The sequence below is a fragment of the Ictidomys tridecemlineatus genome, chromosome 11, assembly GCF_052094955.1.
Source record: "Ictidomys tridecemlineatus isolate mIctTri1 chromosome 11, mIctTri1.hap1, whole genome shotgun sequence".
NCBI lineage: Eukaryota > Metazoa > Chordata > Mammalia > Rodentia > Sciuridae > Ictidomys > Ictidomys tridecemlineatus.
In genome coordinates this window covers 23,007,840-23,034,268 of record NC_135487.1, presented here as the reverse complement: position 1 = coordinate 23,034,268, position 26,429 = coordinate 23,007,840, and the positions used below count along the sequence as shown (strand labels likewise).

The 26,429-nt window shown below is 35.7% G+C and overlaps 1 protein-coding gene across 6 annotated transcripts in view; it reads left to right on the top strand.

The window, feature by feature from the left end:
• Positions 1 to 26,429, top strand: part of Phc2 (polyhomeotic homolog 2) — a 104,599-nt gene that overhangs the window by 5,537 nt on the left and 72,633 nt on the right. For 4 of the 6 annotated variants that reach the window (XM_040288330.2, XM_021735289.3, XM_040288329.2 and 1 more), the window contains exon 2: positions 9,715 to 9,817. The exons of the other annotated variants lie outside the window; for them this stretch is intronic. The gene's annotated coding sequence lies outside the window, so the exon portion shown is untranslated. The remainder of the gene's footprint in view (positions 1 to 9,714; positions 9,818 to 26,429) is intronic. 6 annotated transcript variants of the gene reach the window in all.

Genomic DNA, 26,429 nt, shown 5'->3' with positions numbered 1-26,429 from the left:
TTGGTCAAGTGGCCCAGAGTCCTTGCTGTGTCATGATGTACAATCACATTTTCCTGTCTTCCTCTCATTTTGGTTTGGTGGTATGAAGGGGAAAAGGAGATAATTTGAATTTTAAGTGGATTCCCAGTCAGTATGAAAAGAATAGAGAATGAAGAGACAAGGAATTATTTACTCAAAATGACTTCTGGAAACTCATCCATTATATTTCAAAGGTATTATTTGATAAAGGTATAATCCTGTGCTATTTTACTCCCAATGTAAATAAAACATGAGTTCATTTCTGTTTCCTTTGTAGTTAGATGTACCCATGTGTCTATGGAAAGCTAAGGAGACCACTTTTCAAACTACTGAAACAGAAATTAGAGTTGGACAGTTTTTCTGTTCTCTTCTGGTGCCTTTTTACCCAGACTGCCACCACCCTTTCACTCCCAAAGCACAGACTTCCCTGTTTACCCATAGTGTCTGGAATGCTCATTTTCTGCTCTTGCCTTTATTGCTCATTCTGTTAAAATTTCATGTACTCCCACAGACCATGAAAAACAGAAAAACTTTTTTTTTACATTTTCTTTCTTTTTTGCCTTTGCTTGAACCTGAAAAATTAAAAAATTAGAATTTTTATGGTTTTAGTGATTATTATTCTCTTGAAAACAATTTTTACTCACCTTCTCTCTCCTCCTATTCTCTATCTCCCTGAGTAATGATTTAACCAAGTACTAACCAGGTCTTGACACTAACCAACCACTTGACCTAGTCCTACGCCAGCCAACCCAGATGTCTTCATGGAAATCAGACAGGACTGAGATTGTGTTTCCTCCTTCCCTTACCTATCTCCTTCCTGTTTGGAATGTTTGTTTTCCTTTCCTATTCCCAACATGGACCAAGTAAACCTAAGAAAATGTGAGATTAAAAATATGAAAAGATTTCTGGTGCAGTATAACTTATGGCATACCTCATGAGGCAGTTTAGGCGGCTACGTGTTCTCCACATTCTCTTGTTTGTGCTATGATATTGCTGCAAAAGAAATTACTCAAAGTTTATCAGCTTAAAACAATCAGCTTCTTTATCTTTTAAGGCTCTATTCAAGCATTACTTCTTGGAAACACATCCATCTTGCTTTTATTGACTTAGTATCTTTCCTCTCTGGTCCTCCTTTGTACTTTAACATCTCATGATAGCATTTACCAAATTTTATAATTTCTAGGGACTGTGTCTTTTTCATACCTATAGCTCCAATTTCTAAAACTATTCCTTGAACATGATAGATGCTTAATAAATGGTTGTTGAACAATCTTAAGGATAACTACTACCTTTCTTATCTTTTACACTACTCTTTAGAAAACTTAGGTATACTGCAAAGTATCCAGCCTTGTGCCCTAGGATAAATATATCTTTGTTCATCTTCCCATCTATAGATCTATTGTCACTGAAGGTAAAAATGTAAAGGTTTATGTCAAGGACTACTTGACATGCCAGCTCTCTGGCTCTAGTGAGGACTCAGCCTTCTCTCACTCTGTGAATCCCTGTGCCATCCCTTCTCTAAAACCAGTTCCAGATCTCATATGAAATCATATAGTTTCAAAGTCAACATTGGTTAACTTTTCAAATATTTAACTTGAGACTTTATAAAGGCAGGGTCTGTGTCTGAGTGTTAGTTGCTATATTCCCAATACCTGGCACTAGAAGCTACTTAAATACTTGATGAATGAATTAATGGATCTCTTTTCTTGAAACCTTATGCCTATTCCTGCTATCCACGTGCTGACTTCTCATATGGCCTTGACTTTCTGCCCTGGTCCTTAATTCTTTTCTCCAATACATAACGTAGCTTACTTAGAACTAAGTTACCTTGTTGTCTCTTGGTCTTCCTAACTAATATTGGCCAGATGCCCTTGGGACAATATTCTTTTCTTTACCTCTAACCAGAAACATCTAGCATATGTATTCTGTTTTAAAATATTGAACTAAAGAAAATTGCACTCAAATTTCTAAAGTGAATGTATCCTTTTTAAGAATGAGTTTGGGGGGCTGGGATTGTGGCTCAGCAGCAGAGTGCTTGTCTCATATGTATGGGGCACTGGGTTCGATCCTCAGCACCACATAAAAATAAATAAATAAAAATAAAGGTATTGTGTCCATCTACAACTAAAAAATATTTTTTAAAAAAGAATGAGTTTTGGGCATAAACCAGGGTCTAAACTTTTTTTAAGTTTATTGGACTGATTGACTTGTAAGCTTCAGCAGCTCAATGCAAATTAATTTTTATACCAACCAGTGAATCAAAGGAGGGGAGGAAAATGGATGGATGTGTAAATATGGTTGCCAGGGCAACTTTTCCTGACAGAAGAGAGACCTCACAGGAATTTATACCGTCCCTAAGAAGCAATGTAACCTGATCTTCCTCTGTTCTTTCTGATGGGAGAAGGGCATGAAGAAACCATAGTTGCAGATAAATGGGGCTTGAGACTTGGAGACCTAAGGTGTAAGTTCTCCAAGTTAGTGGAGTTCTTCAGGGCACCTGACAACTAGCATAAGGCTCCTGTTCCTTTTAAGGAACCATCTGGAAATGCAGAATTTCTGTGAACCCATCTCTGAAATAGTATTTCTTTATTCAACAGTTATTTATTTGGCATTTTCTAAGGTCCATTGCCCAGAAGGAAATATAATTGTAACAGATTAATAACTATTTGGAGGTAATGGATTACACCTAGTGAATGTTCCTTCAATTTTGCTGTAAATTACTTCTTTGAATAGAGGATGACATGGAATTAATTAAATATTTAATGTTTTATAAAAAATAAAATTGACTTCTGTAGAAAAAAACATAACACAAGTGTATCTTGTGCTGTATTTGTGTTCTTCAGCCATTGCTCCTGAGAACAGCCTAACTTGCTGATTCGTAAAGCTTTACCCTAAGGTAGAAGTTCATCTAGTGGCAGTGTCACCTTTACTGTGGATTTAGTAACCATGAAAGACAAGTCCATCTTCTTAAAGGCTAAAATCACAAAACTCTCCTTATTTTTGCTATAGTTGGTGGATAGATTGAGAATTTAAAATCTTGTCTGCAAGATGTGATTGAAATATCAAACCTTGCCCCATATCTGAAGCCTATTATTCACTGCTGCTTTACTTTTCTTTTCACTTTTATTTTGTGTTCAGTTATAATAAGGCTTGCATTTGTTTGAAGAAAAAAAAACATATAACTTTAAAGTCTTTTAATCCTTTAATGTACTGAGGTTTTGTTTGGTGCCTGCTAGCTTTCATTGGCCTGCAGGGAGGCAGGAGGTGAGGGTAGCAGCAGGGACACTGAAGCCAGAATGCTTGGGTTCCAGCCTGCTTCTGCCACTCTTTAACTGTGACCTTCATTCATTCTTCAAGTCTCACTCCATGCTTCCTTCTTCTTTTGTATATTGGGGATAATCATGGCTCCTACTTCTAAGAATTATGGAACTAGATAGGTTAATACATGTAAGGTGCATAGAAAGCACTTTGTAATTTTTTTTTATTATTTCCTGTGACCTCCAAGATAGTAGAGTTGATTCCCTTTAAAGGAAGAAAAAGTTGAGATGTATAAATGTATAATAACTTCCCCAAAGTCGTTCAGTAAGATTGAGCTCATTATTCTTACACTTTAGTGTGGCACTGAAATTTCCTATTCTGCTTTATAAAAGAGAAAGAAATTGAGAATTAGAGTAAAAGGGAAGAACTTTGCTTTTGGAGCATTTTGACATAGAAATTACTTCACAAAAGACACTGAAGCACATGAAAATGAATATTCTCTCTCAAAGGCAGAATGAATGTGAGAAATGATTGGAATAAATATAAGAGAATATCATTTTGAGCCAGGGTTGTAGTATATCCAGCCCTGTTATTGATAACAGGGAAATGGCAGTACAACAGCTGCCAATCATGTCAAAATCTTCTAATTATAGAGGTGAACTTACCCATCCCTCACAGATTTTTAGTATCCCATTCTGTCTTGTTCACCTGAATATATAAGCTTTATTTCTATTTTTGGCCTTTAAATCTATTTATTTATCCAAGAAACTTCTTTAAACTTCGTTACCTCATTTTTATGGATGCTAAGATGGACACAACCCTACCCATAGGTCTCTAGAGACAGACACAGAAATTTTAGTTCTATACTGTGGTTAGTGTCATTACAGGAATATGGGTAAGAGATCCGACAGCTTACTAGAGGGACCACTTGGCTCTGCAGAGAAATGTTAGGAAAATTTTTCTGGCAAAAGTGACTTTTGAGATGATGATTGACCCATAGGGAGGGACTTCCCAGGCCAACAGGAGGCAGTATGTGCCTAAGTGGGGCATCTGCCGGTGAGAGCATATGTGGGAACTCCAAACAACCCTGAGGATGGCAGTGCAACATGAGTGGGGTAGTCACAGAAACCAGGTGATGATGCTTTACTAAACCACCTCAAGAGAGGCATAATCAGATTTGCCTTTTAGGAAGATCACTTGTAGCATCACTGTTCCCAATTATGCTGCTTGGTTCGTTTTGAGGTTAAATATTATGAAGACAGGAACCAACTAATATAACCCGGATAGTAATTTCAGCAAACACAGATGAAGTACTTACCTTGTGCCTGGTTCTGGTATAAGCAATTGAAATATATTTATTCATTTTATCCTCGTAACAACTATACTATTATTATCTCCATTTGTAGATGGGAAGTTTAAAGCACAGAGAAATTGGTAACTTGGTAAAAGTCATGTGACTAACAAGTAGGAGGGCTGAGACCTGAACCCTGGCAGTCTGGCGCCCACAGTCCATGCTGTTGAGCACTGTGCCACACAGGGCATTACACTTGGGAACTGGTCAACAGAAGACATGTGACAATGTCGAGTCCTTTCACTCCTCCAGCCCCTCCCTCTTCTTTGTGTTTCTGATTTTTGCTGTGTTTTTCCTCCTTCGTTATCTTTTACCATTAATATCTTTTTATCCTTTATTAATATCCTTGTATAGTTTTAGTATCAGGGTCACTCTGAGTAGGCAAGAGTTTCCTTCTTTTTCTGTTTTCTGGAAGAGTTCATATAGTGTTGGCATTATATCTTCCTTTTTTTTTTTGGTACCAGGAATTGAACCACCCAGCACTGAGCCACATCTCCAGCCCTTTTTATTTTTGCTTTTGAACCTGAAATCCTCTTACCTCAGCCTCCTGAGCCACTGGGATATGGCATGCACCACCATGCCCTGCCCTTTCTTGGATATTTAATAGAATTCACCAGTGAAGTTATCTGGGTTTTCTGGACCATGAATTGTCTTTGTGGAAAGGTGTTTAAGCCAAGAATCAAGGTTCTTTAGTAGATTCAGGGGTATTCAGGTTTTCTCTGTCTTCTTGAGTGAACTCAGATAGTTTGTGTCTTTACAGGAGTTCATCCATTTCACCTAAGTTGTTTAATTTATTGGCATAAACTACTTTATACTAGTGTCTTATTGTCCGTTAGTATCTATAGAATTCTTTCATTACTACTATTGATAATTTTTGTCTTCTGTTTTGTTTCTGATCCCTCTTACTAGAAGTTTATTGATATTATTGATCTTTTTCAAAAACCCAACTTTTCATTTCATTGATTTTTATCTGTCATTTTCTGCTATTTCATTAATTCCAATTCTCATTAATATTTCTTTTCTTATGCTTACTTTGTATGTTATTTGTTCTTCTTTTTCTAGCTTCTTAAGGTTTGAGACCTTTCTTCTTTCCTACTGTAGGTATTTATTCCTATAAAATCCTTGTATTAGCTATATCCCACAAATTTTTTTTCTGTCATGTTTTTATTTTATTAGGTTCAAAATATTTTCTGATTCTTCTTTGACCCATGAGTTATTTTGAAGCGCATTGTTGGTTTCCAAATACTAGGGATTTTCCTACCAGCTTTTTCTTGTCAATTCTAAGTACACTTCTGTTAGGCTCAGTTAATATATTTTGTATGATTTCAATTCTCCCAAATTTAATGAGTCTTGCTTTGTGGTTCAGAATGTGAATTCCATTGTCATTAAGTAGAGTGTTCTATATATCTATATTAGGTTAGTAGTGTTATTCAATTCTTTTATATCTTTATTAATTTTAACGTCTGCTTGATCTAACAATGACTAAAAGAGGAGTTTTGAAACTTCCATCTATAAATGTAAATTGTCTTTTCCTCCTTTTAGTTCTACGAATTCTCCCCTTATATGTTGTGAAACTGTTGCTGGGTGCATGCACATTTGGGATTGTATGCCCTTTTGATGAATTGACCCTTTTATCATTATAACATTATCTTATTTTTCCCTAGTAATATTCTTTGTTCTGCAGTCTACTTTGTTCGATTTTGATAAAATCATTTTGGCATGTTTTTTGTTTGCATGGTATATTTTCTCCACCATTTTATTTTTAACCTATATGTGTCTTTATATTTAAAATTGGTTTCTTATAGAGTGTGTTTATTTGCCTTTTGATCCAGTATAACAATTTCTTCCTTTTAATTGGAATGTTTATTTATATTTATATCTGTCATAATTATTAGTATGGTTGGCTTTAAATTGATGATTTTGCTATTTTTTTTCTGTTTACCCCATCTATTCTTTTTTTAAAAATTTTTTCTCTTATTTTAGATTGAGTTTTTTATTTATAACTCCATTTTATCCTCATTATTGCTTATTGCCTGCTGTAGTTTAGATCTGAAATGTCCCCAAAGGCCCTTGTGATGAAAGCTTGTTCCCTAGCATGGTACTATGGGTAGGTGGTGAAAACTTTAAGAGGTGGACCCAGTGGGAGACTGTAGATCACTGATGATGTGCCGCAGCAGGGACTGTGGGACCAAGGTCTCTTCCTCTCTCAATCTCTTTCACTCCCCTGCTATGAGATGATCAGGCTTCCTCCCCAACATGCTCCCACCATGATATTCCATGTGACTACAGGCTCAGAGCAATGGGACCAATCAGTAATAGACTGAGACCTCCAAAACCATGAACCAAAAGAAAACATTTCTCTCTATAAGTTGATTATCACAAGTATTAGTTACAGTAATAGGATGCAAACACATTGTCTTTATGTCTTTATCATTTTTTAGTGGCTGCTTCTTTAATATCTCTTTTATTTATTTACATGTTCAAATAATATTGTATCACTTTGTTTTTACTGAAAGTACTTTAAAACTTTACACTGCCATTTTTCCCCCTTCTGTCTGCTATTGTCATATATTTCATTTAATATGCTATCATTTTTGCTTTAAATAGTCAATTATTTTTAAAAGATATTTTAAAGTGGGAAAACAAGTAGCCCACCTGTGTACTGTTTCAGACATTCTTTATTTCTTTATGTTATTGAATGCCATGACCTTGGTAAATTCACTTTGGTTCCAAAAGGTTTTGAGTATCTTCCTTAGAATTTTCTACAAATTCAATCATGTTATTTTTATTTGTCTGCAAATAAAAAGTTTTTCTTCTTCTTTTCTAATCCTCATGCCTTTTTTTACGCATCATTTTGTATTTTGTATTTTGGGATAAGGGATGCTCAACCTGTACTTTGTTTTTTGTTATCAGTTTCCTTTAGCTTCAAGAACTTCTTTTCATACTTTTAGTAGTGCAAATATGCTAAAATTAATTATTTCCATGTTCATCTGTCTGAAATGTTCTATTTTAGTTTCATTTTGAGAGATAGTTGGCTGGGCAAAGAATTCTAGCTTGGCAGGGTTTTTGGTTGTTGTTGTTGTTGTTTGGCGGGGGGCGGGGGCTCTTTATTCCAGGACTCTCTTGCCTGCCAAAGCTCATAAAAAATCTATAATTTTTATCTTTGGTCTTCTGTAATGTGTCTTTTTCCCTGTCAACTTTTAAGATTTTCATTTTATCACCTTAGCAATTTGATTATGATGTTATTGGGATCATTTTCTTTATATTTATTCTGCTTATATTTGGGCTTCTTGGATCAAATACAGAAATGTTTAAATATTTTAAATTTTAAAATGTTATTCCCTTCCTCTCAGATATCATTTCCTTCTGGAACTCCAATCCCAAAAATATTAGATTGCTTAGTGTTGTCCTACGGGTCGCTGACGCTCTGCCCATTTTTATTCAGCCTTGTAGGCTTCATTCTGGATAATTTCTAATGCTGTATGCCTTCGAGTTCACTGATTTTTTTCCTGAAATTTCTAATCTGTTATCAATCCCATTCAGTCTATTCTTCATCTGAGATGTGTTTTTAGTCACTAAAATTTAATATCAGTTTTTTTTTATGTTTTCCTTTTCTCTTGTTCTCATTTCATGTTTTTGCTACTTCTTGAACACATGGAACATATTTTTCTAAAGATATTTAAATACCTTATGTGCTAGTTCTTTCATCCCTGTGACTTCTGGATCTATTTTTTATTTATTTACTTTTTTATCCCGATTAAGGGTCTTCCTTCCTTCCTTCCTTCCTTCCTTCCTTCCTTCCTTCCTGTGCTGGGGATTGAACCCAGGACTTTGTGTGTGCAAGGTTAGCACTCTACCAACTAAGCTATATCCCCAGCCCAAGGGGTCTTGTCTTTTTGTTTTTCTGAATGCCTTATGATTTTTTATTAGATACCAGGCACTGTGAATTTTATATTTTTCATTGCTAGATTTTGTTATATTCCTTTAATTAGCTTTGGCTTTTGTTTTGGAATACAGTTTAGTTACTTGAACATAAACTATTAACAGCCCTGTGTCAACACTGGAGTTGTTCTGTCTACTCTTTTCAAATAGTCTTCAGTAGTTTTCTCTCATGCATGTGTAGATTAGTACTTAGCCAAAAACTCAGGGAGGCCTGTCTGTGGAACTCCAGGGTGCTTCTCTTTCTCTCCATGCTTTTCTTCCCTCCCTCCCCAGCCCTTCTCTCTGGTTCTTTGTTCCACAAATTTAAGCCATTTTGCCCTCCTTGATCTCTTTTCTCAGTCTCCTCAACCCAGGGAAACCCCTGGATTGGTTGTGTGTCCCCTTCTGCATTGCATCCTAGAAATGCCTTCAAGCAGCAAATGGGTAATTCATAGGGCTCACTTTGTTTCCTTTTTCCCAGAGACCACAAGCCTATCAGCTACTGCCTGGAAACCATTGCTTCTATACTTTGTCCAATTTTTTAATTGTGTATAGTAGGAGGGTAAATCTGGTCCCTGATTCTCCGTCCTCTAGGTAGAAGTCTCTACCATTTTTTAGGGACCTTACATATTGAGAGTAGATTGCTTTCTTTAAAGAGCTCTCACTGTAACAGACACGGCTTTTGAACAGTTAAAAAGTAGATCTGTATTTAAAGTAATAAAAATTGTATATCTAAATAAATCAAAATATTATTTAGGAAATTTAGATCTTCCCCACATGGCTATCTATCATATGACCAGAGACTAATTCATTGTTATAGAATTGCATGGGGTTGAAAAGTAGTTTCAGAAGAGGGCTAACGCAGATCAAATTGTGACTTACTGAAGAACTGTGGTTGCTCAGAGCTGTACCCAGTCACTGAATCTTAGCTATAAACCCTCATTGCCTTACTGTCTATTTAAATCCTTTGTCAGTGTTTTTCAGGGTTTAAATTTTTATTTTGATGTTTCATCCATAATTCGAATAAGGAGTAAAATACTCAGAATCAATGTGATAAAGATCAAAATCATAGTGAAAAAGTCAGACAAATAAAATGCTAACAATATTTAAACTGTGATAGTCTCCATTAACTACTGTTTAACACCAGAATTAATATTTTTCTCCAGATCCTTGCTGACTGCACTGAAAATAAGTGAGGCTAATTATAATAATCATCCTTGGGCCAACTTCTGTGGAGCAATAGATCAACCTCAACTATTAACCTTTCGTGTGAGTATGTGTGGTGTGTGCGCATGTATGCAAGAGACAGAAAGTGCATGTGCAAGTACACATGCTCCCTGACTTATTTTGCACCTTGTATATGCTGGGCATCTCAACCATCATGGCAACCCTGTAAATTCAGGTTTTTAGGTATACATCTCAGACATTTAATGAAAAAACTGAGATCCAGAGATACTAAATGACAAGTCCAAGTTTTCCCACTACACCACACTATCTCTTACAATGCCATGCAGCATTACCATATGTAGTATCAGAATTCAGCCGACAACAGACCACAAACAACCTTGGGCCATGCATCTTGCAGTCATGACCCTGAGCTACAAAAGGCAAGTAAGACAGTGTTGGATGGATAATCATCGTGTCTTTCATTAGGAAAAAAATTTAAAGTTTATAATTCACATGCAGCAAATCAAAACAACAATGAAGTAATTAAGGCAATAGTACATTATTTTCTTTATTTAGGCCAATTTAACTGAAAGAGACTGATGCGTGCCCAACACCATACTACCTGTTGTTAGATAGGCCTTTAAGTTTGAGGTTATAGTCACTATTAACAATGTCTGTGTTTGCACTTTTATCTGTTAAATTGATGGTCTTCATAAAGACCTTCACATTTGAGATTGTACCATGGAATAATTTTTCTGTAGTTGACTTCTAGCTGTGCCATTCTGTATAAGATCCTACATCAACTACAAGTCAAGTATCCCTTATCTGAAATGCTTGAGATATTTGTATTTGGGGGTTTGGGTTTTTTTATTTTTTTATTTTTTCAAATTTTGGAATATTTGCACATAAATGATGAGATGTTTTAGGGAAGGGACCCAACTCTAAATATGAAATTAATTTTTGTTTCTTATAATATATATATCCTGAAGGTAACTTTATATAATGTATTTAATAATTTTGTGCATGAAACTGAATTTTATGGCATGAAATTTTCCACTTAGGTATTATGTCAGTACTCAAAATCTTCAGATTCTGGAGCACTTTGGATTTTAGTATGGTCAAGGTATGCTCCACCTGTATTTTGCTTGCAGTCATCTTGATTTTTCTCATGATGATGAAGCTGCCTCGGGCTCCTCCTTCAGCTTCTCTCTGCCTGTGTTGGTGTCCATTGTTGGTAGATTGCTGTTATTATAGAAACGCATAATTAGATAGTAGGTTCAATGAATGCTTGTTAATTTATCAATTCTAGGTATCTTATTATTTCTACTATTATTGGTACAGACAACCTTGAGTATGGCTACTTAAAAACCCATATATAAAGTCCTTGGTGATAACCTTGAGTTTCTCCTATAAAGATACAAACACTAACAGATTTACTTTGGCTTGTGGCTAATCAGGTATTAGAGCCTTACTTTCAAATCCTACACAATTTTAAAATAGTTTCTGCATTTATCAGTGAGCAGTGCTCTCTTTCATATTGTTTTTTGGTATTATACATAGGTTGTATTGAACTTGAATTTGCCATTTATTGGGATAGAGAATTATAAGGTACATATATCTGGTACTGTGTTCGTCAGGAGTTTTTCTTAATGTGAAACATGCTGGCCTATGTAAGGATTATATCTACAACATTGATTTTATTAGATAGTCAGTGGTCATGTCATGCTTTTGTATATAGAATGGAGACTCAGGATTCACTTTTTTTTAAATTCCTCATCTCCAAAATTTAGGGTGAAACTAGTGGTAATTAAATAGAAGGGGAGAAATTATGTGTAGTGTTTACATATATATGTGTGATAACACTTTGATTATTTTTTAATTTTTATTTTATTTTATTATTTTTTAATTTGTACTTTTTATTTTTAATTAACAAATCAATGTACATATTTATGGGGTACAGTGTTATAATTTAATATACTACACTTATACAATGTATAAAGATCAAATCAAGGTGATTAGCTTCTCCATCTTCTTATATATTTTATCATTTCTTTGTGTTTGAAGCATTTAAGCTCCTCACTTTAGTTCTTCATAAAATATATAATGGGTTGCTATAAACTGCAGTCACCCAACCATGCTGCAGAACACTACATTTTATTATTCCTATTTATCACCCATAGTCCAACCTCTCTCTATCCACCCACCACACTCTTCCTTGTCTCTATCTCTGTCTTTTCTTCTTGCTTGAGAGAAACTGTCTCAACTTCTATATATGACTGAGAACATACAGCATTTTTCTTTCTGTGTCTGGCTTATTTTACTTAACATAAATTACCTCTGACTTTGCCCATTTTGCCACAAATGACAGGATTTCATTATTTTTTAGGTTGAATAATATTTCATTGTTTATATTTACCATTGTTTCTTTATCCATTTATCTGCTGATGAACATCTGGGTTGATTCCGTATCTTGACTATTTACAAATAGTAAGCCTTGGTTTTTAAGTTACCATATAAATATTAGTTAAGAAGTCCTCTTCAGGACCAGACTGCCTGAACTTGAACCCTAGCTCTTCCAGTCACTAATTGTAAGTGTGACTTTGGTCAAGTTACTTAACCTCTCTGTGTTATTGTACCCTGTGACCTTGGTAAATTCACTAATTCTAATAGTAGTTGTTCAATAGATTCCTTAGGATTTTCTACAAATTCATTCATTTTGCCTACAAGTGAAGACAGCTTTACTACTTCTTTTTTAAACCTTTATGCTTTTCTTACTTACTTTGTTGTGCTGGCTAGCACCTTCAATGTAATATTAAATGGACAATTGAATTCTATTCCCAGTCTTAGGGGAAAAACATTCAATCTTTCACTATATAAACATGATGTCAGTGTAGGCTTTTGAAATTGAGGACATTTTCTTCTATTTCTAGTTTGCTTGGAGTTGTTATGATGACTGAGTACTGAATTTTGTCAAATGATTTTCATCTATCTATGGGGATAATCATATGCTCACCTTCTTTGTTAATATAGTGATTTATATTGATTTTTTTCAAATGTTAGAATTTCTCTTAATATAACAAAAGGAAATTGAGATATTCCATTATCTTTTTTTGTGCATTTGTTGGGAACTGGTAGTATTTTAAGATAGTTCAAAATCTCTAGGCTTATTCTCTGTCTCTCAGTTATAAAGACAATATGTTAAAGACATAATAGACAACAATAATATACCCTTTGGGGGAAAAACAAATGATTATATTGAGACTTTCTAACTGGTGATTTAAATTTTGTGATGAAATAAAACTATAATAATATAGTATTTACACTAGCTTCCTGATCATTTAATTCTCCCATAATTCACAGAAAAGCAATTTTAATTCTTTTGAGATCTTCCTTTTCAAATAAATGAACACACTGGGTAATGAAGCTGACTAGGTAACACATAATTGTTGAGATGTAATTCACTCCATATTTAGAAATATTTTAGAGTGGCAATTATAATAAGCACAAGTGTCCAAGTGATAAAATGCTCAGTTCTTCATTGCATGATAAACAAAATGGGGACTTCCGTAGTTGACACCTTGATTTGTCACATTTGCTGTTCAACTGTGGCCATCATATGATGTTCGTTCTCTTTATAGGAAGGTATTTTGGTTGTTTGTTACTAGGTATTACAAGGCCTGTCTTATCATAGTGACTGCTATTTTTGTAAAGAAAGTAGTTTAAAATAAGTGTTCAAATATAGAAAGAATGATTCATTCCCCTGTTGCCAGGGCCAGTACTACAAATGGAAATTGCACTGAGGGGGACATCAGCTGATTGAGTCTTCCATTAGGTTTTATTTTCATAGCCTTTGATTCCTAAAGCCATAGCTTGCCCATTGCCTCAACAAATGCATTGTACAAACACAATTGAATCACAAAGGTGAGTACGTGGCTGAAGGCAGCTCTGGAATCTTGTGATGCTTCCCCTATGTGAGCTGTATCAGCTCTCTCACAGGATTGGTCTTTTCAGTTTCCAGAAGCAGCATGGCCTGCTCCATTCAGCTGCCATGCCTACCCCATTCTTTAACTCTGTCTCTCGCTCCTTGAGCATCATTCACAAAGACAGTCTGCTCTAAGGAGAGGCACAGCCAGCTGAGGAAGGAGGCGAGGGAATCATGCCAATCAGAGGGGAAGAGTAAGACATTAAAAATGACATCAGTGCAGTAATCCCATAGGGACTGAAACAAATTGAGCTGGTAGGTTTTTCCTGGAAATTCCAGCTCTTTCCAGGCATTTGTTTTTCTCTGTAAGAGCAGGGCAGGTTTGAGTCTTTTTATGTGACAGGCCATTCAGCAGAAGCAGTTAAGCCTACACAAAACTACTAAATAAATAACAGGCCTTCCAGTATATACTTCATGTATAATGATATGAAGTTATATAGTTTTTTCCTTATGGTATTCTTTAAAAATCTTTTATTTAACTTGGTGCAAAAGAAATTATAAGGTAGGGATAGTTTAAAAGGAAGACTATTTGATAGAAAATGATCACATTTGAAGTATTTGTCATTCTCTTAACACTATGTAGGTAGATTTCTGAGTACAGTTCAATAAATATGTATTATGACCCACCCACTCATGGATGAGTGCCACTCTTTATTTTGTGTAGGCCATCTGAGACACAGGATGGAATTAGAAGATAAACCTCTTTGCTAATCACTGATTGAGGATGGATTGGACCTGGAAAGCACTGGTCAGAGGTGGCTAATAATAGGCAATAGATATAAAGGAACTCTAGGTTTTTTTTTTAATAATCAATGTTGTTTTTTCTAATTACAAAAGTAATATGTTTTATTATAGAAGATTCAGATAAGCAAAGTCAATGTTAGAAACCTATTATGAAAGCACCCTAAAGTAATGCTGTTACCATTTTGTTTGATATCCTTCTAACTTTTTAAGTTTGTGAATATATAGACATAGCTGTAGGTATATTTTTTTTACAAAAGCCATGCCTTATAATCTTTTGTAAACTCTTTTTATTACCTTATTGTGAAACTTTATCCCCGACTGATGGAATTTAAAATTTTTAATTTCCCTCTTTTTTTATTATTTGTTCTAATTAGTTATACATGACAGCAGAATGCATTTTGGCTCATTGCACACAAATGGAGCACAACTTTTCTTTTCTCTGGTTGTACACAATGAAGAGTCATGCCATTTCGAGCATTCATACATGTACATAGGGTAATGATGTCTGTCTCATTTCACCATCTTTCCCATCCCCATACTCCCTCCTCACTCCCCTCTGCCCCATCCAAAGTTCCTCCATTCTTCCCTTGCCCCCACCATTATGGATCAGCATGCACGTATTAGTTCCCTCTTTTAATGACCATCCAGGTAAATCTTTGTGACCATCCACTTTGTTTGTTTGATTGTTTGATGTGGGATCTCACTGTGCCCCAATCTTGAACTCCTGGGCTTGAAAGACCCCCCAGATCCCCCAACCCGGAATGGACCACGCGAGACACTAGATGCAAACCGCAGGAGGGTTTATTCTCACACAGGCGCCTGCGGGTGCACAGCAAAACCTCAGCTGGAGCTTCGGTGACTGGCACACCCGGGCTCGGGGGTACAGAGTTTTTATAGGAAGCAGGGGGCAAGGTTTCAGCCTAGCACAGTAACAGTTATTCTATTGGTTTATCTAAGTTCCTCTAGGTCCAGCCCCTTAGGTCACCTGGGGGGTAAACTTGTTTTTTTTCCACTTTATGTTCTCAGAAAAGAAACCCATAAATTGCATCCTATTCTTTTAGTTCCTGTTTTTACTCTATTTGCTCAAGCTTGGCCTTCCCAGGATTATCTATATGGAACATCTGGTGGTGGCATTGTATAGAGCTTGGAGTGTTACGTGCAGCTGGGAAGTGCTACGTGCAGCTTGTGGGGTTTTAACATGGGGGTTGTACATGGGAACATCCTGTAGGGCACAGGGGTTAGAATTCCTAATGTTGGGTTTGGGGCCATGTAGTCCTTCAGGCTCAAGCAATCCTGCTGTCTCAGCCTCTTGAGTAGCTAGCTGGGACTTCATACACACTACCTACCCCCATGATTATGTAAGGCAAATTCCTAAATATGGAATTACTGTGTCAAAATTATATGAAATACTATGACTCTTAATGTAGTTTTTTTTATTTCCCCCAACTTATCAGGAGCAATTGTGAGAGAGAGAGAGAGAGAGAGAGAGAGAACATGCCAGGGAATGGACTTTTATTGGGGAACAAAAAATTCCGGGGAAAATCCCATCCAATGAAGGTTAAAGGGGGCAGGATCCCAAGGCCAGGGGCGACGATTTGGTCTTTGGGGCAGTGGCCAGACATGCCTCTGCAGGGACAAGCCCTCCGACCTGGAGAAGGGTGGGGCAAGCTCTAACACAGCTGTGTCTAAGCGCCTCTCACCCAGCCAGGGAGGTAACTCAAATCACGTGCGAGGATGGCCTCCCACAATTGATGATTTAAATACATTTTTCCTTTTGCCTATAAACACTCTGACAGAAGATAATCAAAACAGGCTGGCTGATTACCTCTCCTCACCCCACCGCGTTCCCTCACTCTTACTTGAGGAACTTTTACTTCTGTTAATGGGATCTAGGTACTTAGAGCCACTGGTGACAACTAGAAAAGCTGAGAACAGCATTCTTTTTAAATTTTCTTACATTTATTAGAGTGTTAACAAAATAGGAAGGTAGTACTGAGCCAAAATCTTGGGTAAAGCAAGTATGCAGAGAGGTAAACTTAGCACTCAAATCATTTTTCTCTGAATGCATTTATTAGTCTGAAAGAAATGTCTGTGAAGTCAAGCTGAGTATTTGCCAATCTCATAGGATAAGAAAGATAGGTATCAAACCTAGAGACTCCCCCAAGTAAGAAATTGGATAAATCCTTTCCCTCTTTAAGGGGAACTATGAAGAGCTAAATCTAAGAGTGATCTGGAAGTAAACCATTCCTGGAATGGGTCAATTTTGTGTCTCCTAGGTAACAGACTTCTGGCTTAGACCAGGGTGATTCTATACTACTAGTGTCTTCTGGTACCTGACAAAAGCAAAGAAAAATCCTTTCTAAAGAATGGTTCCACTATCTAGGACTCAAATTAATCTTTAAATTTTTTCTGGTATAATTACCTGCAGTTACACATAATCATTCCATAAAATAACAAGATACCTTGAGTAATAACCATCAGAAAAGCTCATTGTGGAGACAGGAGAGAGAAAACACATACATGTAAAGAGTCATACTCTTGAAAACACAGAGTCCCACAAAACTTCTTTCAGATATTACAATCAGTAGGCAAACTATGCTATGTTTAAAGATATTTTTAAATGATTTTTAAATATCTTTAAGAACATGAATCTATTAAAAGTATTATAATAGATCTGAAAAATAATTATATAACTTCTAAAATAAAAAAAACATCAACCAAATTAAGAACTCCAGTTAACATATTTATCAGAAAATCATTCATAACTGAGGACAAAACTGGAAAATAGGTCTGAAGAAATTATCCAGAATACAGCATGGAAAATAAAATGACAGAATATATGCAAGAGACAAAGAGGATAGAAGGAGAACATCTACTAACATACCTTTACTTAGAGTTCCAAAAAGTGAGGAGTTGAGAAGGAGGTGTATTTGAACAAATGATGGCTGAGAATTTTCCCTAAGTGACATAAAAACTACAATCTACATTTTCAAGAAGCTTAATGAATCTCACACTGGTAAATGAAAAGAATTCACACTTAAGCACATGATAGTAAAGCTGAAGATAACCAGAGATAAGTCTTTAAAAGATGATTAATAAATAAACAATTTGCCTTGAAAGAAGCATCAGGTAAAAAATATGGCTAACTTCTGGATAGCAATAATGAAAGACAAGACTTCCACAGAAGTCTTTGCAGATCCTTTGCTATATAAGGACCTCCTGCCCAGGGGGTGCATGAAATCAAAATCTAATCCTCATTCCAAGTGTCCAAACCTGGCCCTGGCTCTCAATTGTTTCTTCTCAAAGAATACCTTCTCCTAATTTCCACAAAGTATCTTCCATTTGCCAAGCCACGTGTCTGTAGGGCAGCGTCTACTCATTGAAGGTACCTTGTTTTAATTTTCATGAAATCACCAAATGAACTAGCAGCAGCTCTGCAGAAGGGTGGAATAATGTCAAAGTGTCTCAGTTTTGAAGTTATATGTTCTTTCTCTTCTTCCCACAGGTACACTTAGGCAGAAGGAAAATTAAATGCATTTGAGCCAGACAGATGCAGAGAGTTTGCCATTATTACATTAAATGTAAATGGGCTAAATGTTTCCACTAAAAGACAAAGATTGTCATACTAAATAAAATAATTTAACACTCTGCTATTTACAGAAGACACACTTAAAATATGTTAGTAGTTTATAATTGGGATTGATTTCTATGGTAAACTATAATACACAAGACTGCCCCCAACAACAAAGAATTATCTAGCCCAATTTAATAATACCTGGGTTGAGAAACCTTGATATAAGTAAACAAAAAATTTACAAATAAAAAGATAGGAAAGAAGATATACTATGAAAATGCACACTAAAAGATAAGCCAATACAGCTATGTTAACAATAGACAGAATTATACTGAGTCAGCACTTCTAGAGATAAAAGGGGCTACTTTTAATCTTAGTTTTAATTTTATTAAAATTTCCTCAATGTACTGCTTTTCTCCATAACTTAAAAACCTCTGGGATTATTGATAAAATAATATGCTAGCCAATTTTATTGGACAAAATATTTTAAAAACTAAAATTTTCATTTAACAGAAAGATTTAGTAATTTTAAAGTTATGTAAAAATTAATTAATTAATAATGAACTATATTTATCCAACTAAATAGATAAAGCAAAAATGTCAGAGCCACAAGGAAAAAGACAAGTCCACTCTTAAGGTGTTTTACATATTTCGCTCAGCATTTGATGTAACAAGCAATAAAAAGACAGTAAGAACATCCAATTTAATAACACAATGATCAAATTTTATCAATGAACATATTTAGAAAGCTATAACATTTGCAGAGTATATTTTTTCAAGCATACATAGAACACTTATTAAAGATATCCATATACTGGATCATAGAGCTAGTGTCAACAAATTTCATAGGATTAAAGTCACATGTAACAATCCTGCCTGGCCACAATGTAATTATGTAATTAATTATTCAATAAGAAAAAGGTGACTAGAAACTCATCACCACACCAAAAATTTGAAAAGTAACTAGTACAGTTCTATGTAACATCATCATTCAGTTAAGAATGTTTTCTAACATAAAATCTTTTGGTATATACATAAAACTGAGCTTTGAGGGAACTTTAAGTTCATCCATCTTAAGTGGGGAAAACAGCATTCAAAAAAGTGGAAGTAAGCAAATAATGAAGGCGAGAACAGAAATTAATGAAATAGAAAACACTTATAGAAAGGCTCTGCAAAGATAAAGTCAGTTCTTTTAAAATACTAATAAGATTATTCAACCTTATAAAGACTGGTCAAGGAAAAAAGACACACATAACCAATAACAGGAATGAAGAAGTAATCATCAATGCAGATCCTACAGATATTAAAAAAAATACATTTCTAAACAATTAAATTCCAATTTCTTATTCTGGATATGCAAAGCCCTGTATGATCTAACTCCTGCATTCGCCTCAATTTACACCACTCCTGTCATCAAACATGCCAAGCTTGTTTCTCACTTAGATCTTTGTGCTAAGTAGTACAAAGGGATGCAGTGTCGGTCTCTTTGTAATTTGATCTCAATTTTAAATATAACCTCCTCAGAAAGGTCTTTCATCACCCAATCTAAAATAGTAACCCAGTTATTCTCCATGATGTCATTCAAGTTCTAATTCCTAATTAGCTCATATTATTATCTGACTTTTTATTTGCTCCCTGATAGATGTAAAATACACGAGGAACCTTATCTTGTTCATCATTCTATCTCAGAGAGCACAGAGCAGGTTCTCAATAAATATTGATTGAAAATACCATATTTTGTTAGTTGTGGAGAAGTGGACTGGGGGGAAAATGTAGAAACAGAAAATGAATAAAAAAAGAAACTATTGTGTGCAAAAATGTAGTGGAAAGAAGAGACATGAAAACATGCAGAAAAGAATTAAAACAAGGAGAGAGGAAAATACTTTAATTATATATTATTACTGTTGTGTTTTGGAAAAACTTAATTAGAGGGAAAGGAACTAACTGTATTGAACACTACCTATGTAGGGAACCTAAATTGCCAGGTGATAGTTTTTGTTTGTTTGTTTGAAAGATTTTATTCTTACTGAGAGTTATCACTAAAATAACTTTTCTCCTTTTCAGCTCTTCCTTAGGAAGAAAAGAGAGTGTTTTCATTCTACAGAAAGAAACAAAAAAACTATTTGTTTTCCTGGAATAGATTGTCAAGGATGTCAGGTAGGGCCATTCCTTAAGAAAGAATGGTAGCAGAACTTTTGGAGAGAAATCATAACTTTCATTTTTAATGCATTAAGGTATAGCTGCTTCAAAAAATCCAAATAGAGATGTTGACTAGATGATTGGGTTCATCCACCTGGAGCTCAGAGGTCTAAGCTGGAGGTCTAAATCTTTGATGTATCAAAGCCATAGGCATGATGTGAATATCTATAAAGAGAGAACAGAATTCAAAAGAACAAGATTCCAGGGATGAAACTTAAAGAACTCTGATATGTAGTGCTCTGGATGGTGGGAGACAGCCCCAGGAAGGAGGCTGCAGGAGGGCCAGGAGAATGTGGTTTCGTTGAAGCCAAGGTAAGATGCTGTTGCAAGGCGAAGAGTTGTCAGCGGTACCAGATGCAGCTGATGCACAAGGAAAATGAGAATTGAAAATGTTTTTTAGCTTTAGTGACATTGAAGTCTTTGAGCTCAGTGAAAGTAATTTTAGCAGAGTGGGGATGGAATCTGAGTCTGGTTTAGGTTAGTGCCCACAGTATCTCTGCATGGGGTAGATGCTTGATTTTGTTTTGTTTTGTTTTATCATGAAACATATAATTATGCAGACAAATGTATAATAGCATATATGTAGCATTTGAGGAATAGAATGAACAAAGTTGACCTATAATCCAAGCTAGGAAATAGAATCTTAAATGACACCTATTTGCCCTGCCTGGTTGCATCTACCTTCTTCCTCTGCCCAGGCCACATATGTATTTTTACAATATCCTTTTTCAGTTGCAGCTGATTTTGAACTCTCTTTAAATAGAATCAGACTGTATCCATTCTGAGTCTCGCTTCTTTTGCTCAAAATTTTTTATCTTTTTGAGATTTGTTTGTATTGATATATGAAATTGGAGGTCCATGTAAATATTGGGGAATCTCTATTTAGTTCCAGTAAGTGGTGTTCTAGTAGCGTTTTGCAACCAGCTCTTCCCTCTCCTGTCCTGTACACAAGGTACCCGTATGATATTGCTAAGAGATGTCAACAAGTGGAGGTAAAGAATGGTATCTCTCCCAGTCTAATATCAAACTTTCTTAAGAAATAGAGCTGGATATCTGATAGGGCAGTTTTCTTTACACTCTTCTCTTTAAGAGCAATTTGCCCATTCTTGGCCTTTTACATTTTCATATAAATTTTAGAATCAGCCTGTCCGTTTTCTTTTTTTAAAAAAACTAGGGACTAAATCAATCTGTTTGATTTGGGAAGAAATGACATATTTATAACATGAAGTTTTATTGAGGAAGAAATAACATATTTATATTATGAAGTTTTCCAAAACATGAACATAGTATATCTTTCCATTTATTTAGGTTTTTTAAATGCTTTTTAAAAATTTTTATAACTTACCCCATAAGTGTCTTGTGAATATTTTATTACTCTATTCTATTCTTGATACTTTATTCTTTTGCTATTAGAAACAATGTAATTTTAAATTTTTCATTTACACTATTGCTAGTGAATAAAAATACATTTTATTTGTACAAGTTGATTTTGTTGCCAGAAATTTGCAACTCTCAATAGTTCTAAATCACTAAACTGAATTAGATTCCATCAGGTTTTCTGTTCATACAATCATGTAAACTGCAAGTAAGGATAATTTTTGTTCTTTCCTTCCCTATGCTTTTACTTTGTGTATTTGAATTATTTTTCCTGCCCTACCATGATGGCTAGGACTTCCATTATAATATTTCATGAGTGATAATAGCAGGGGTCTGGTCACTTTTCATCACAAGGCATGGCATCTTATTACATATGTGAAAAGAATATTGAAAATATAATTAGGATGTGCAGACTAGAAAAACTAGGTACTTTGGAGAAAAGAGGGCTCCTTTGGTTAAGGAAGATTCTTGATTGAAATCCAGACTGGATAGACTGCTGAGTTAAAAAGTGCAGGCCAGGGGAAGGGACAGGGAAGGGAAATGGCAAGAACAAAGGCAGGAATGAGCTTGGCACATGGTGGTAGAGTAAGAGGCTGAATGATTATAGTTCATTTGGATTCAATCAGCTAATCCTGTCAGCTTGGTCTTCAAAAATACATCACATCTAGAGTCAGACCATTTCTTACTACGTCTTTCATAGCCCCCAAATTCAGACTAATACTTCTTGCCTAGATGGTTGTAAAAGTTTCCTGACAGGTCTCTGCTGCAGCCTGTCCCCTGTACCATTTATTCTCCATTTGGCAACCAGCATGATACCTCTAAAATGTCACCCCTTTACTTAGAACCCTCTAGGATTTTCCCTCTCATATAGAGAAAAGCCAAAGTCCCTGTAATGCCCTGCAAGGCCCCACATCAGGGTTTCTCAGCCTTAACTCTACTGATATTTGGGGCTGGGTAATTCCTTATTGTGGGGGTTCTCCTGTGCATCAAAGCATTTGCAGCAGTATTCCAGGCTTCGACCTACTGAATCCTGATGGAACCCCCGATCCAGTTCTAACAACCAAAAGTGTTTTCAGACATTGTCTAATTTCTCCTAAGGGTAGAAACTGCCCTCAGTTGAGAACCTCTGCCCACAGATGCAGTCTGCACTATTACTCAAACCTCACTGAGCCACACTGGGACCTTTCTATTTTTAGATACATGCAGGAAGCATGCTCCCACCTCAAGGCCTTTGCCTCTCTCTTTGCTTGGAATACTCTTCCTCCAGAGAACTACATGGCTCACTTGCTCATTTATTTCAGTTTTCTGTTCAAATGTCCCTTATTGGAGAGTCATTCTGTGGCCACTCACAAATATCGACCTTCTCTACCACCACCTACCTGTCCATGTACCCTTGACCTTACTCTGTCTTTGATAAAGCATTTATCACCACCTGGAATTCATTCTGTATCTCCCCACAAGGAAGGAGCTTTGTCTGTTTTGTTCACCACTGTATCCCTTATATTGAGAGCACTTCCTGGCACATATTTGATGCTCAGGACTTTGTTGAATGAGTAAACAGGGGTTAGATGGGTGGGACCAATTAAAGGTCAGTACCTATCACACTAAGTGGCGTGAATTCTTTCCTAAAGTGTTGCTGTTAAAAATCTTAAAGGGAGAAGACTGTAAAACCAGTATTATAAAAAGATTAAACTAATGCATCAGGACATGATGAATCAGAGTTGTGACATGGGAAAGAAGGGAAACCTCTTCAAAAGACTTTTGCAACAACTTAACCACATTATGATGAGGGCCTCGACTAAGGTGGTAGCAATTGGAATGGAAAAGAACGGAGTGAAGATAGACTGGGCAAGTAGCTATCCTTTTTACCAAGAGCCACAAAACAGCTTAAATTTCATTCAAATAGATAGACTTTAGCTATGCTGCTTTTCCTAATTCCCCATCCTGCGGCCAGGCCCAGACTTTGATGCCCTTGTGCTCTTATTGCTATTATAAACTCCAACTATTCTCCCTTTGTTTCTGCAGCTTCTTTCTACCCAATACATGGCCTTGGAACAATCTTCATGTAAAAAAATGTCATCACATCAATCACTTTTATAAACAAACTCACAAAGGCCTGGGTTACACTTTAAATCTAGACCTTGTTTGGCCTTGAGGATTCAATACCAATTCTCTTACCATCTTCCCCTCATTCTTTCCACTCCCATTTCCTCATGTGCTAAGGAAATCATTTAGTTTAGGAAAACCCACTTTAAAATTTGCATTCACCATCTCCTCTCATACCATCCAAACAAAATGAAAGTCATTTTATGCTATTTTATATATATATATATATATATATATATATTTGGACTGGAGTCTTTTAATATTTAGACAGGTTTCCTAAGGCTTTTATTTATTTAATATTTTTAAATATGGAAAATAATGATATGATGATCCATTGATATATTTTTTTTATTGACACCAAGAGAAGACATCTGAAGAAAATCATCCCAACCTAGGTCTTTTCAGTTAATAATGTATCTTAGAGATTTTTCCCATATCAACACATACTATTCTAACTAATTATTTTTAACAGAATATTAACAGAATGCAGAATATTCTATTATGTGTGTATGTTTATGTGTGTGACATAGTGTTTAAGAGCATGCACTTTTAGAAGCAGACTGCCTATCTCTGGATCCTGCTCTGCCACCCTGCTAAGTGATAGACAAATTTCTTTCCTCTATGAATCGCATCTTCTTCATTTATAAAATGCACAAAGTAACAATGCCTACATCATAGAATTGGTATGAGGACTTATAGGAGACAATTCATGTGAAGCATTAGAGCATCTAGTAAGTGCTCAATAAATGTTAACTGCTATTTTTTCACTCTTACATTACCAGTAATATTTAGCTAATTTCCATATTTCTGCTATGATAAGCAATGCTGAGATGAACACCCATGTACATATATCTTAAAATATTTGAGAGGATGTATATCCCTAAATTCCTATAAACAGAGTTGTTAGGTCACAGAGTATGTACCTAAAAATGGTATCTATTGCCAAATTGCCTTGTAAAAAGGGTATTCCAAATTTCGGTTTAAGAAGTATATCACCTTATTATCAAACTATTATCAAACTTCTAAGTGTCAATATTAACGTTACCTTTAAATATGAGAAAGGTTAAACATACTTGTACGCTTATCATCTATACTTTTTTACAAATAATGATGAATCCTTTTTCATCTTCATTGACTATTTTCTCACTAAGTTATGTATATATTTCTTGTTGATTTTTGAGTCTTTGGTGCTTTATAAAAAAGAATATTGTCAGATCAGGTTTTAGAAACATAGTTACTATGAAAGTTAAATATAAGTGTGAAATAGTTACATTCACTTGATATTATTTTGTAAAGATTTTAAAGCTTCTTTTCCCTTCCTCCCCCTCAATATATCCTGAGCATTTCCACCTATATTTTTTTTGGGGGGGGGTCAAGGTCTATGACTTCTATCCTTTATTCCTTCCTATTTCATGTTTCTTTGGTAGCAAAAGCTTCTTTGCCAAATTCAGTGACTGGTACAGGGAACTTGCTGTAAAATTTTTCAAAAAAAATGAACAGAGTCACAGTCCCAAAATATAAACCACCCATTGGGTGATGTGAAGCCTGAAAAACAAGAAAAGTGGACTAGGGGCTAAACAGGCTCTTCTAGTATCTTCAAAAGCAAAATGCTTAAGTCGATTATAGCAAATAAAAAGGCTGATCTGTTTGTGTGGCATCTTCCAGAAAGATGCAGAGCCATTAACAGCTTTTTGGTATGCATTCTCCTATAATTGTATGATTCCTTGGAAATTTTCTAAATAATGACAGTGATGATGATAACGTGACCATAATATGGCCCTCATGGTCCTTGTGAGCTCTGTACCCAAAGAATAATAATGCCAGACCCTTTTGTAGAGGGCCTGCTGTATGCAAGTGCTGTTCCAGAGGTTTTTCACACATCCTTTCCATTCCTGAGTGTCTCTTTGACGGATGCTCTTTCCACTGTAGATGAGAAAATAGCAATTATGTGTGGTTCTGTGCCTTGTCCTGAGTCATGCAGGCACTGAAGGACAAAGGCCTGGACTCCCCAATGCTCCACAGTGCTTGGCTGCACTTTGTACATCTCTGGTAGAATTGTTCACATTTTGCCTTGTATAGATTTCCATTGTCAAAGTCCGAGAAGGCGGAAACTACATCTCTTTCACTTACCCTCCAAGCAACTATTTGTGATGTTGTCCAGGACAACTGGGTTTGCCCCAAGAAATGGTCAGTGTCTGGGTCATTTGGCCAACTGTACTCTCTCTTAAGAGACAATCCTAGGAATATGGTATCTCCGATCTGTGTTTGCCTTCCAGCTCTAAAAACACCAAGTATTCCCTGGGTCCACTGGAATATGGACTCAGGAAACCAAGAACACCTTCAGTCTTTGGTGCTGCAGGTGTCTGGACATTGTGGGCCCCTGTGGACAAATCTGTGTCACCAGCTTCTGAGTGATCTGTTGTCTAGATAGAGGAGTGTCCTTTCCAGAGTTTTTATCTTTCACCTGTGTTTCATATAAGGATATGGTGCTAAAGCCAGATATTTTTAAAAATAGAGATAATTTTAAAAATAAAGAAAAGCACAAAGTAAATAAAAACCTATGGGGTAACCCTGTCCCTGAAAGCAGCCATTCTTTTTTTCTTTTTTCTTTATTATTTATTTATTTAGCTGTAGATGGACACAATACCTTTATTTATTTATTTTTATGTGGTGCTGAGGATTGAACGCAGGGCCTCACACCTGCTAGGCTAGCACTCTACCACTGAGCTACA